Below are 12,532 nucleotides of genomic sequence, written 5' to 3' on the forward strand. Positions count from 1 at the left end.
AGGCCCTCTTCTAGTTGGTGAGGAACCTCCAGCTGCCTTGCTATTTCCAGACAGCAAAAATCCAGATTAGCAATCCTGTGCACTTAATATGAACCAGCAGCATGCTCTTGCAGCTTAGAAAGCAAATGGTATCCTGGGCTCCATCAGAAGAGGGGTGGCCAGCAGGGACAGGGAGATGATTGTCCCTTTCTACTCTTGTGAGGCCCCATCTGGAGTAGTGTCCAGGTCTGGAGCTGCCAATACAAGAAAGGACAGCTATTGGAGAGGGTACAGAGATTACTAAGATGATTAGGGGACTGGAGCACCTTCCCTATGAAGACAGGCTGAGGGAGTTGGGTTTGTACAGCCTGGAGAAAAGAAGGCTGCAGAGTGACTTAACTGCAGCCTTTCAGTACCTAAAGGGAGGCTACAAACAAAAGGGAAATCTACTCTTTGAAAGGGTAGATAACAGCGGGACAAGGGGAAATGGTTTTAAGTTGAGGGAGGGAAGATTTAGGTTGGATGTCAGGGGGAAGTTCTTTACAGAGAGAGTGGTGAGGTGCTGGAACAGCTGCCCAGAGAGGTTGTGGATGCCCCATCCATCCCTGGAGGTGGTCAAGGCCAGGTTGGATGGGGCCCTGGGCAGCCTGGGCTGGTATTTAATGTGGAGGTTACATATGGCAGGGGGGTTGGAGCTTCATGATTCTTGAGGTCCCTTCCAACCCAGGCCATTCTGTGATTCTGTGCACCAGGCCCTAGCGCTACAGTTTTCCTCTGTTCAAAAGCAGCTTGGAAATGGCCTGCAAACACTGCAGGAGACTGATTCTGCTAATCAGTAATTTAGATGGAACTTTTTGGCAGAGGTGGAAGTGGTACAGGTAGGCATCACAACAAATGAGGCACAGACATTTGTTTTGCAGGTCCAGTGACACAGTAAGAATTGTCTTGATTAGTACAGCGCTGATTTTCTTCTGATTGTGGCTGGAAATGTGTGCACAATTTGCGTGTAGACAATGAGCAGAGCAAATAGAATATCAGCGGTAATGTCTGTAATGGACTCCTGCTGTGGTTTTTTCCCCCCTCCTCCTTTTGATGGATTAAATTGCATTACTGTAGTGATTTATTTTTCTTAGAGGAGTACTGTTCTGTTGAATGATGGCAGATGTATTTCATTTTCAAGTGTGGATGGATGTTTTTATGAGAGAGAGCAACATTGGATTTTTCCAAGGTTGTCCACGGCTTGATTTGTTAGGAGAAACAGGCAGCAAGAAAGCTACAGGAATTGTGCTGGTCTCTGTGAAATTAGGGTATGTACTGCTTCTTCTCTCCCATAATCATTCAGAGGATCACTGTAGGATTACTGCTCATTCAGACAAGTCAAGAAAAAACATACAAGCTGGAACCGTGATCTCTGAGGATTTCTTTCAGTGCCAGACATGAATGTTAGAGGTGCTGGGGAAAAAGCACCTTCAATCGAAGTTATAAAGAACAGGAACAGAGGTCATTTGCAATAGTTCTAGTTCATAAAGTGCTGAGAAGTTCAGCCTAGAGCTAGAAGGTGGTGGTACAGGTCTCAAAATGGGCTGAAGGGCTTCTGTTGAACTGCATCTTTAGCATTTGTGTTTCACTGCATGAGACAACAGATTAATGTACAATATGTCACGACATCTGCATCTGGAGCCCTTAGCAGAGTCCTGATTGTTCCTGTAAGAAGTTGGCTACGCTGAATGCATTAGAGCACAGGGATAAAGAGAATGAATGGTGTATTCAGCTTTACTTTAGCTTGCAAATGTGACAAAACTGCAAAAAGTGGAGAAAACATTGTCCACTTAACTTGCAAGTAAGGATGCTGATGTCTAAAGGAACAGTTCCAATACTTGACAATTACTGATAGTGCTTTTAGGAGGAGCTTTTAGCAGAAGACAAGCACGCAGCTTGCAGAGGAATACAGGGAACAGGGAGTAGAGTTCTCATTTAGATGATAAACATGTAACTAGCAGTGCTTCTTAATGCATCTCCATTGCAGTGAGGTAAGGGGAACTTCTTCATGTATTTGTATTACCAATGTCTGGTTTTATGGTTTCTTATCAATTTACCACACTTGGAAACTCTTTCCTTTTGTCACCCAGCAGTAATCTTAACCAACTCTCCCAGCTCCCCATAACATTTGTTGTAGCCTTACAATCAATGCTACACTGTGACAGAATCGCCCTACAGTATCAGTTACAGGGATAACATTATTGCCAATAGCTTCAGTTTCTATTCATGATGAAATGCATTTAGGAACTTGGGAAACAGTCTGACGGCTCCTCAAGGAGCTGCATCCTGTTTGCAGTACAAGAACTTTGGTGTTCCTAGCATTCAACAGCAAGACACAGCTCTGAGTTCCTGCCATTAGGATTCAGCTCTGTGGAGGAATCAGTTATGTTTAACATCAGAAATTACACTTGCCCTTAGTCTTTATGCCACAGAAAACTGACATTCTCCTGCTCTTGTTCAACACTTCACGCTGTTGTGTAGCTGTAAATCTCACAGACGGGGATGTTGAACCCTGGGGATTTGGTTTCTCCTTGTACTCAGGCAAGCACTAAAAGCTCTCGCTCTGCGCAGAAGCCTGCAGGTCTGCCAGCTCTGCATTTACTTCTGGCTTCGGTGCTTTCTTATGTATAGCATGTGAATGGAAAAATTGAACTCCACTTTCCCAAATGGCCACCACAGCTTTCTAATTAGACACTTGATTTTTATTTTTTTTTTCTTTTGTGACAGGTTTGAAGTGTCTCACATTAGCATTAACGCTTAAATTGATGAAGTGTAAAACTGGTGAAATAGTTTCCCAGTGAAATAGTTTCTTTCCTACGAATAAAGGTTGAGGGAACTGGGCTTGTTAAGCTTGGAGTAGAAAAGGCTCTGGGGAGACCTCATTGTGGCCTTCCAGTATTTGAAAAGAGCATATGAACAGGAGGGGGAGTGGCTGCTTTTGAGGGTGGATAGTGATAGGACAAGGGGGAATGGTTTTAAACTGAGACAGGGGAGGTTTAGGTTAGATATGAGGAGGAAGTTTTGCACACACAGGGTGGTGAGGAACTGGAACAGGTTGCCCAAGGAGGCTGTGGATGCCCCATTCCTGGAGGCATTCAAGGCCAGGCTGGACGTGGCTCTGGGCAGCCTGGGCTGCTGTTTGATGGTTGGTGACCTGCACATAGCAGGGGGTTGAAACAAGGTGGTCATTGTGGTCCTTTTTAACCCAAGCCATTCTATGATTCTGTGATTTTGTGAAATAGATTACAAGGAAGGGAAGCGAATGTATTATGAGCTTTATTTCCTAATTTATGCCTTCTTGGAAAATTTGCCTAATGAGATAGAGCATCACTGTGTCATTTAAAGTCAGAGCAGTCTTTACAGGGGCAGCCCATTTACTGGGACAACTTCTGTAGGAAGGAGTGTGCACGTCTCAGCTCCTCCTGCAGGAGAGGTGGCACTGTGAAGAGATTTCAGTATAAAGGGGAGTCGACAGGCAGTGCAAAATCTGCCACAGTTGTGCAATTTCGGTAGTTGTGGGGTTTTCTTAGGATTAATGAATAAAAACATCTGAACAGATCCATGATGTGAAGGCTTGCTCCCACTTCCAAAACCCCCGAATGCTTTTCAAGTGCAATTTTGTAATGGTCATTTAACACGGTAAAAACACAGCGTTTCCTTTTAGTCTAATTCTTGGAAGTGGTTCAGCCCATTCCTCTTCCCTCATATGCTGAAAACCACCCCAAAGCCTAAACTATCACAATCTGGTAAAGTTGCAAGCAACTACAAGGAGTCTTTGAGACTGGGAAGCACCCAGTAGCTTGAGCAGTGGTCACCTTTTCCCAGACCTTGAGGTTGGAGATTTAAGAGGTAACTGGCAAAAAAGTACAGTGAACAAATTGTGTGCACATCATGTAGACTTTGATCATTTTGAAGATACACGAATAAAAACAACGTTACTCTTCTTGAGCCCTCAGTAGAGAATTCAAGACATGCAAAGACAAAGTTGATAAGCGGAGATGTAATTTGTATTTTTAAGGATGATGTGCACAGAGTGCCACAGAAATGCTGTACATTTAGTGATATTCAGGTTATAGTGATATCCAGGTTACAAAGGAAGCTTGTAGTTCATGGAATTATATCTATGAGCCTTTTAATATACTTAGGTTGTTCTTTATCTCCTACAGAGCATTGCAGAATACGTTTCCCTGGAGGTGTCTGAAGTAAGGCTAGAAAAATCCTACCTGATCTTTAATAATCCCTCACACGCATGGTAATGCTTCAGAATTGTACTACCATTGTATAATTTACACTTAAATCCTTTCGTCTCTGTGCTCCCGCCCTCACACACAAAAAAAATCCTTTGGTGTTATAGGGAGCCAATGATTGTGAACTTGGAATACCTTGGCCTTGTTGCTGATGTAGACTCACCTGCTTTAATTGATTTATTATGTTGTGGTGGTTGTTTTTTTTTTTTCCTGGGAGTAGGACTGAAAAATGCGTTTCTCCTACTGTAGTTAATAGATTCAGGAAGTAATTTGCAGATCAGGAAACAATGGATCTCATATAATAAAAGCACTGCCTAGGTAATTCATAAGGAAGATAAACTTATATTGTTAAGCTTGCACATTCTATTCTTGTAGGCCGTATATTGCCCTCCTGTGCTTTCCACCATTAAGCAATAATGCTGTTGCATTAGTGGAAAAGCACTGCTGCTTTGACTGGCTTTCATAACCATGCACAAAATCAAATAATGTGCTTTACTGAGTTACGAAGGGCTGTGTTATTTGTTTATAACCACTCACTTAGTTATTGCTCTCTGTGCTGCATGTTACAATTTAATCACTGCTCTGCATCTCTTGAGCTCATGCAGGCTGGCGTGGAGCAGCAAGGGGACAAAGCACAATGACTGGCAGCCAAATGTTTCCATCAGTCAAGACGCTGATTTATTTCTTTGAGGAGGAGTGTAAAGGAAATGAGAATGGCTGTTTTTGTAACTGAGGCACTGAATAGTCATCAGTTAAGCTGCGGAGGTCATCTACAAGAGTTGAAATAGTTCTTGAGGAAGATAAAGACACTGGAGCGTGTCTTGTCTGCACAGCACGCAGCCTTTGTGAAGCTTGGGATGTCCGACGTGTTCTGTAAGGGCAGCATAAAGGATAAGTCTGGAATCCGTTTAGCTACAGGGTTTTCATTGCGAAAGAAGTTATATGAAGAAGTCAAATGCAGCGTGTTAGGAATTCTTTGTCACCTACCCAGCTAATATATGCAGCTGCAAAGTTTTTAGCTGTGTTCAGGGTGATTTATGTGCTGATATTGCAGAATGTTTAAAGTTGAATGCTCCTTGGCTAACAAATAAATCCTGTTTGGAATAGAGCAGGTAGTGTGAATGTCTGTGAGAAGTGATTGATTTTGGAATACAAATTATACGTTCTAGAGCAAAAATGAGAGTGAAAACATTAGTTGAATATTATATAAAAATATTCATGCACGTGTCTGAAATAGATACATTCAAGTTTTTGTGGCCAATTTTGACATAATAGAAATCACATAATTATACATTTCTTATCTATTTTTGCCCTAGGCTTAACTTTGTCCTTTCATAACAATTTTTTTTCACTTACCTCAAAATTTTAATCTGAAAAATGTCCTTTTTTTGCAGTCAAAGCGATATTCTGTAGCAAACTTGACAGCATTAGATGGTATTTTTAGGGCATCTTTTGCCCAATTCTGTATTCCATCTGAATGCATATAGAATGAGAAAAAGCAAGGGGGAGCATAGAATGTTAGATCTTTGTAAGCCTGTAAATCTCTGGAGACCACTGAAAATCTGTGCTCAACTGGAAGATCTCCTACCTATCAAGAGATGGCTTAGGGAGGTATTCCCTAGAAAGCCTACCTTGTATTTCATGTTCTTTTTCTAACCGAAATCTTGAAGTTTTCAAACAATTTCATTAAATGTAGTCACATTTTCCTCAGACTTAAGTGCATACATTAAAATAAAAACAGTCTACTTGCAGTAAAGCTTTTGGTGCTGACAGTAGAGAAACTTTTCTTGACCTCCAGGGAAACTGTATGGCTGAAATTGCTATGGAGAGGCAAGGCAATGAGCTGGCTGCTCAGAGCAGGAATGTTCCAACTTGCTGCTGAATGCACACTAAGAAAGTTGTCTGTGGTATGAGGTGATGTGTCTGTGGTATGAGGTGATGTGTCTGTGGTATGAGGTGATGAGCATGGCTCCTGTTGCAGTGGTTGGCTGGAAAATCCTTGTGATGCAGATTTCTGGGTGATTTAGGCATGTTGCTGCATCCAGATCAACTGATGTTTATTTTGATGGCATTCATTAAGGCACATCTTCAGCCTGTTTGTGTCTTTTTTTTTCTCAAGAGCTTTGCAAACTGTGTTGGTGGATGTATGCTTGTGATAATCCTGGAAAAAGAAGGAAGAAAGTGTGCCCTGGGCAGGCAGCAGAGCTCCTGCAGCATTTCTTTTCCCTCCTGCCCTTTTTCTGAGCTGACAGTCCATTTAGTCTGAATACGGATTTGTTCTTAATGTCTTGAACTGTGTTATTTAGCCCACTGCTGCAAGCCAAATTGTTATCCCCAGGGATAAAATTGCTAACTTGATTTAACAGGGCTTTGTTAGTCTGGAAATTCATTTCTATCTTCTCCTGGATCTTTCCACTACAGGTTCTTTGTGTTTATTAAGTATGATTTTTGACAAAAAGACACAAATATACACTAATAGCAACTATTTAGCTAGCTCTTCTTTGCCCAGGAGAAAGCTGTCGAGAAGAACCTTGTCTCATAAGAAGCAGTTAGGACCTGCATTAAGCCCTGCAGTGCCTGTGTTTGCACTGCATCGATCCCTTCGAAGTGAGACACTGAAGGAGCAGCTCTCTATTAGCACCTTGGCTGCGAGTAATTGCTGAAATGTGGAACAGAATATCTGAGTGTTTTATTTGTAATCTGCTTTGTGGCTGCATTCCTCTCTGCTGCACGTTTTGAATACTGTTTTCTAGAGCAACCAGTTGAATACACAACCGAGCACCGGCTAAAAGGATCTGCAGTGGTTAAAACCACTGGCCAAGGGAAACATCAGAACAGTCCCTGAAAGATTATGCACAAGGATTATAGGAAAGAGAGGATTTGCAAGTCTGGAATGTGCTTTTCCTACAGTATCTATTTCCATTTTCTTTCAATTCTTGGTTATTTCACATTTTGTTCTAATCTCAGAGATAGAGATCAGATTTGAGATTTGCAGTCTGTAAAGCTTGAAGTGATTCTTGACGGTGTCTGGAGTATTTGCAAGGTTTTAGCAGCTGATGAAATGCAGATGAGTACATAAAACAAGTAGTAGCATTTATAATTTATATTGCAGAGCCATTCCCCAGAATTATAGAAGAGGATTGAGCCCCTCCATTTCCTTCAGTTTTCCCCAGTGGTGCTAAGCAGTGTATGAAATAGGAAAACAGATCCTTGTTACAGAATGCTTAATAAAAGTGACAACAGATGTTTTCAGATGTGGAAATACCAGAACTGTAGGGGCTCTTTGGTTATCAGCTGGTCGGTGGTGTCCATACTCAGATGTTGATATCTTCCATTTCTTTCTCCTTTTTTAGATCTCACCATAAAAGATGTATTTCAGATGGAACTTTAGCAGCAAAGAATCACTTCTGTAGGGATGTCTGGCACTGCTGTCAGAGGGCAGCCCAGCAACCTTCTCATGAAGGCTCTTGTTGGAAGGAAGTGGTGTTGCTGTAGGTAGCAAGAGTCAAAAAGTTTTGTAAGCACAAGTCATACAGGTGCTTTAAGAATATGATGTGATAAAGCGGTTAATCCTGACATTCTCCCACATTAACAAGAGATCTGATGGAAGGCATCTCTAAACTGGCTGTTGAGGTTGAATTTGGGGTGGATTAGGAATGGAGGGAAGCTGAGATCTACGTTAAGGAAAACATGACTGCTGTGATGAAAGGACACGAGGTAGTCTGACCTATGTTGCCGTGTTTGCCCATAGTTCATCTGCTTCTTTTCTGTTAGTTTCAAAGGATGACTTTCTAGCCATGAGCTCAGTGGATCCGTTCAGTGTTTGTGTTTGCAAATGATCATTGTGTCACGACAGTTGCAGCATTAAATAAATAAAGCCGATATATTACGTGCCTTGCCTTTGAGTACTAAATTGGTTGCAATTACCTGCATAAAAAGAGTTGTTTTATTAATTAATTGACTTGGAGAAAAAAAGGCTGGTGACCCTCTGAAGGAATATCAATAACTGAAACATTAATTATGCAAACAAGGACTCTCTTTACACTTCATTATTCATGGCTTAACGTGAAAATTGCCTTTTAAGAGAATGCTTTATTTGTATATTTCCATGTGTTTGATTTGCCTGGATGTAGGCTTTGGGACGCAGCCTTCGTCCCCTCACAAAGCTCACTGAGTTTTGCTGATGCAATTACTGTGCTTCGTTGATGAAGGAGGGGGAGAAAGGAGCAGGAAGGCATTTGGGGAGGTTTGGGAGATTTTGTTGTGTTGCAGGTGATTTCTACAGGCTGGGAGAATGCTTTCCCCACAGAGGGTTCTGCCTGCCTCCTTGTGAAGTTTCTGAGAGCATTGGCAAGTTCCGATTAAGGATTCCTGTTGCATTTTATTCCTTCTCATATCCCTTAGGACAAGCAGTCAAAAGTTGCCAGGGCTCTTTCTCACTCAGGTGTCCAACATTAACATGCCTGCAAGAGGACAGGGAGGAAGAGCTGCCCTTTCTTTTCCAGCAGCTGAAAGGCTGTGCTGCCAGTAATCGTCTTTCAGTTTTCAATATGCATACGAAAAGTAGTAGCTCCGCAGTGCCAGAAAATCCTTCACTCCCCAAAGATTCAATCGTACCTTTTTTGTAAGTATAAGGCTTTAAGATATCCCCTTTTTAGTGCCTTGGAACTCGCTATGCCCACAGCAGGAAGGCCTGATGAAGAAATACATCCCCCCCTTGCCTTGTAGCGTGATGAATTGTGGAAGTCCTGATTGAAAATTCTAATCACAGCCTTGCAGTCCTTCAGATCACAACCCTTGACAGTTGATTCACTCCTTTTCATGCCTGCTGCCTCTCGCTGCTTCTGGTGCCTCTTATGCATGAGTCTATCATTAGCGCACAAAGCATGATGGATTGGTTGGGGTACCTCTATCCTTAGAACCTGGGAAATGCTTCTCTTTCAGAATCAAAGAACCTGTGTGTGACATCGTCATGAATGAGAGAAGAAAGTAATACAGTATTGGATGTGCCTGTTTGCTGCCACTATTTAGAGAGAAAATGATGCATTATGGGGAATGTAAGTATATGGCCTGTTGTGTTTTTTTTCCTCTCTCCTGGCAAACGATGCAGAAAATCGTGGATCTTAATGTGTAAGCTGAGTCTGGCAAATGCACTGAAGTTGTAATGCTTCTCTGAAATGGGAACTGTAAACACGAAATTTTACTTAAAAATCAGCCTTTTCATGAAGCGTTGGAACTCTTGGTGTGAACTGATGACCAGAATGGTTAGGAATAATTGGCTTTGATACTGGCCAAGGCCTCGCGTCGTTTTTGTGGCTTCTTTTCCAGAGATGCTTTCAACAGGAAACTTCTGCAAATATTTGCATCTGCAAAATGCAGAAGTTCAATTTGCAAATGCTTTTATTTGTCTATGTGACTTGGCATTTAATGATTCAGTGAACAAGACAGTTAAGTTTTGGCTCCAGCGAGAGATTGATAGGAACAATTTTCAAATGTGGTATCAAAACAAAGTGAAAATATGTCATGTTCAAATATAGAGCTCTGATGCGTCATGTGGTCCTCTAATAAATGAAGTAGCTCTACAAAACTGACAGATCTGCGAGAGAATGTTTTTAAATTTATGATGATTAATTTTCAAGATGAACTCCAATAAAAAATACATTAGTAGATACTTAAAGAAGGTGAGGGAAGGCAGCTTTCTGAAATGAAAACAAGCAGGTAATGATAAGGCTGCCTTCCCTTTTATATCAGGCTTTTTAATATTTGTACAGTGAGTAAATTGATATTCTGACTGCTGCAGCTGGCAATAACAGCTACTCGTGCAAGTGTAACATCTCATGGAAGTTCCACTTCTGGATTTGTACTGTTGCTTTCTACTGGCAATGCCACAAAGCAAAGCTGAAGATTTTCTGCCAGAACTGATGATTCCCTCAGAGCCATCAAAGTAAAATAGAGCTGAGCCCAGTGAGAAAACAAAAGTAGCTCTGTGTTTCTAGAAAGAAGAACTAACTCAACAAGTTCGTTCATCTCGAGTATTTTCATTAAGACATTTAGAATATTGTTCAGTAATATGTAAACTGGTGTATTTAAACATAGGTAGCGTTGGGCTAAAATATGCCTTGATACCATTTATACTTAGCAAGAAGTCAACCGTACCTGCCAAGTGCTTAAGTTTTATTTGTATTGATTCATGTTTATTTTTGGCTGCAGGGTTCCTTGCTTCACTTCTCCCCATTTCATTGTGTTTGCACAGATGCCTTGGCAATTGACAGGTGCAGAATAGCTTTATGCACCCATTAGTACAAGGTAGTTGGTGGCAAACATGATTTAATGTAACGATGAAGGAATTATACACTGGGACGGATCCTGGATTACTGTCTGAAGTGCTATTCTATTCAGTTTTGTTGCAGTATATAGCAGAACAAGGTCCCTGCTGGTCCCTGTCAGGTCCTTATCCTACCGTGCACAGAGAAAACAAGGTGGATCTGAAGAGCTTAAAGATCTAAATGTAAAATAAGCAATGGGAGGAGGAAAAAAAGTACTAAAACAGATGAAACATATACACATATGTATGGTATATTGTGCCTGCTGCCTCTAGTGCACTTCAAAATGGCTTTCATATGCAAGTTGGTTGTTTTGGTCCTCAGTCCTTAACATCAGGATTCAATTACGTCCTCTGAGGTCCCCAAAGAATAACCAACATCATGATGAAACTGCATGCTCATTTCCTCCAGCTAATGCCAATATCTGTACTGGGGGGAAAAAAAAATTAATCTGTTCTTTGCAGCTGCTTACAGCTGTGTGTTTTATCAGTAGCCGTGGAAGGGGAATGCCTGTGTTTTGTGCTAGTCTAGAGTGCATGCAGCTTTTCAGATGGAATCAATGCTTTTACAGGGAGTATCTTTTATCAGCACGTTTGGTAGAGATTGGCATTAATTAGTTTCTTGAAATTAAAATACATATGGATTTCCAGAAGCAGAAATACACTGGCTGAAATTGTCAAATGACCGTAAGAAATTTGGCTGTGCATCTGTCATTTATGTGCTCTGTTCTCCATGTTGGAATCCCAGTGCCTACAATATGTGTCAGATTACGTACTGTACTTCACTGAACGACTGCATAGCCTATATATGTAATGCTTACTCATGGCAGAGTATTGTGGAGTGTTGTGCAGTGATTCTACATGAACTTGTTTACATTTCGGGCCCACTGAGTGCTCTGTCCCTGCTTTGGAATTGCCAATTACAGCATTAGCTGCGTTAGGGGACACTGGCAAACTGGGGTACAAACTGGATCACAGACTCGTTTCATGCATTGTATGGCTGTTAGCTGGAACAAGGTACAGTCACTACCGAGACAAAGCAGTGAGATTAGTAACCTGTAGGTGAATGGCTCTAGAATCTCCTGACCATTCATTCTCACCAAACCCAAGATTCTTTCATAATCTTATTTGTTTAAGAGAAGATAATTTTCTGAAAGACTATCATGGTCATGACTAATCAGTAATACTGTGGCATTTACAGTTGGGGGAATCCTTAAGTGTAAATATTCACATGCATATGATGTCTTGTGAATGTGTTGTTTAGTGATTCGGATGTCTGTTAGCACCTGGCATGAAATGACCAGAAAAGTGTATTCATTACTTTCAGTAACGACTGGATTGTATCCCTTTTGCAGTTTCTGACGAGTTTAGCTATGAAATAACCTGTATTTAGTTACCATCTGAGCTGATAAAGCTGTTTGGGAAGTTAGTTGTGAGAACACTTGGAAGAAAATGTTTCATAAAATGGAGCGCCTACTGAAACTACACTGGTGTGTGCATCACGCGTCTTGCCTTGTGGTGATCCTATGGTGAGATTCTGCCAAATGCTTAGTCAGGGGGAAGTTCTTTGCAGAGAGAGTGGTGAGGTGCTGAACAGCTGCTCAGAGAGGTTGTGGATGCCCCGTCCCTGGAGGTGTTCAAGGCCAGGTTGGATGGGGCCCTGGGCAGCCTGGTCTGGTATTAAATGGGGAGGTTGGTGGCCCTGCCTGTGGCGGGGGCTTGGAACTTCATGATCCTTGAGGTCCCTTCCAACCCAGGCCATTCTGTGATTCTGTAGGTTCTGTTTTTCAGATTTAAGAAAGATGCCAAATATGTCCTTTTTATAAAATGAGATGCTGTTTGTGGTCATTGTAATGCAAGCGTATAACTTGGAAGCACAGAATAGAAGATGCCTTTAAAATGAGGTTGGTATTTGAAATCAGTTTTCTGAATCCTTTAAAGAAGT

At 41.5% G+C, this 12,532-nt stretch overlaps 1 protein-coding gene across 7 annotated transcripts in view; it reads left to right on the plus strand.

Moving 5' to 3' along the window:
* Positions 1 to 12,532, plus strand: part of DAB1 (DAB adaptor protein 1) — a 245,280-nt gene that overhangs the window by 125,619 nt on the left and 107,129 nt on the right. For all 7 annotated transcript variants that reach the window (XM_048947036.1, XM_048947038.1, XM_048947041.1 and 4 more), the window contains one exon: positions 9,210 to 9,322. The gene's annotated coding sequence lies outside the window, so the exon portion shown is untranslated. The remainder of the gene's footprint in view (positions 1 to 9,209; positions 9,323 to 12,532) is intronic.

Source organism: Lagopus muta, chromosome 5 (genome assembly GCF_023343835.1).
Source record: "Lagopus muta isolate bLagMut1 chromosome 5, bLagMut1 primary, whole genome shotgun sequence".
In the NCBI taxonomy this organism is placed as follows: Eukaryota; Metazoa; Chordata; class Aves; order Galliformes; family Phasianidae; genus Lagopus; species Lagopus muta.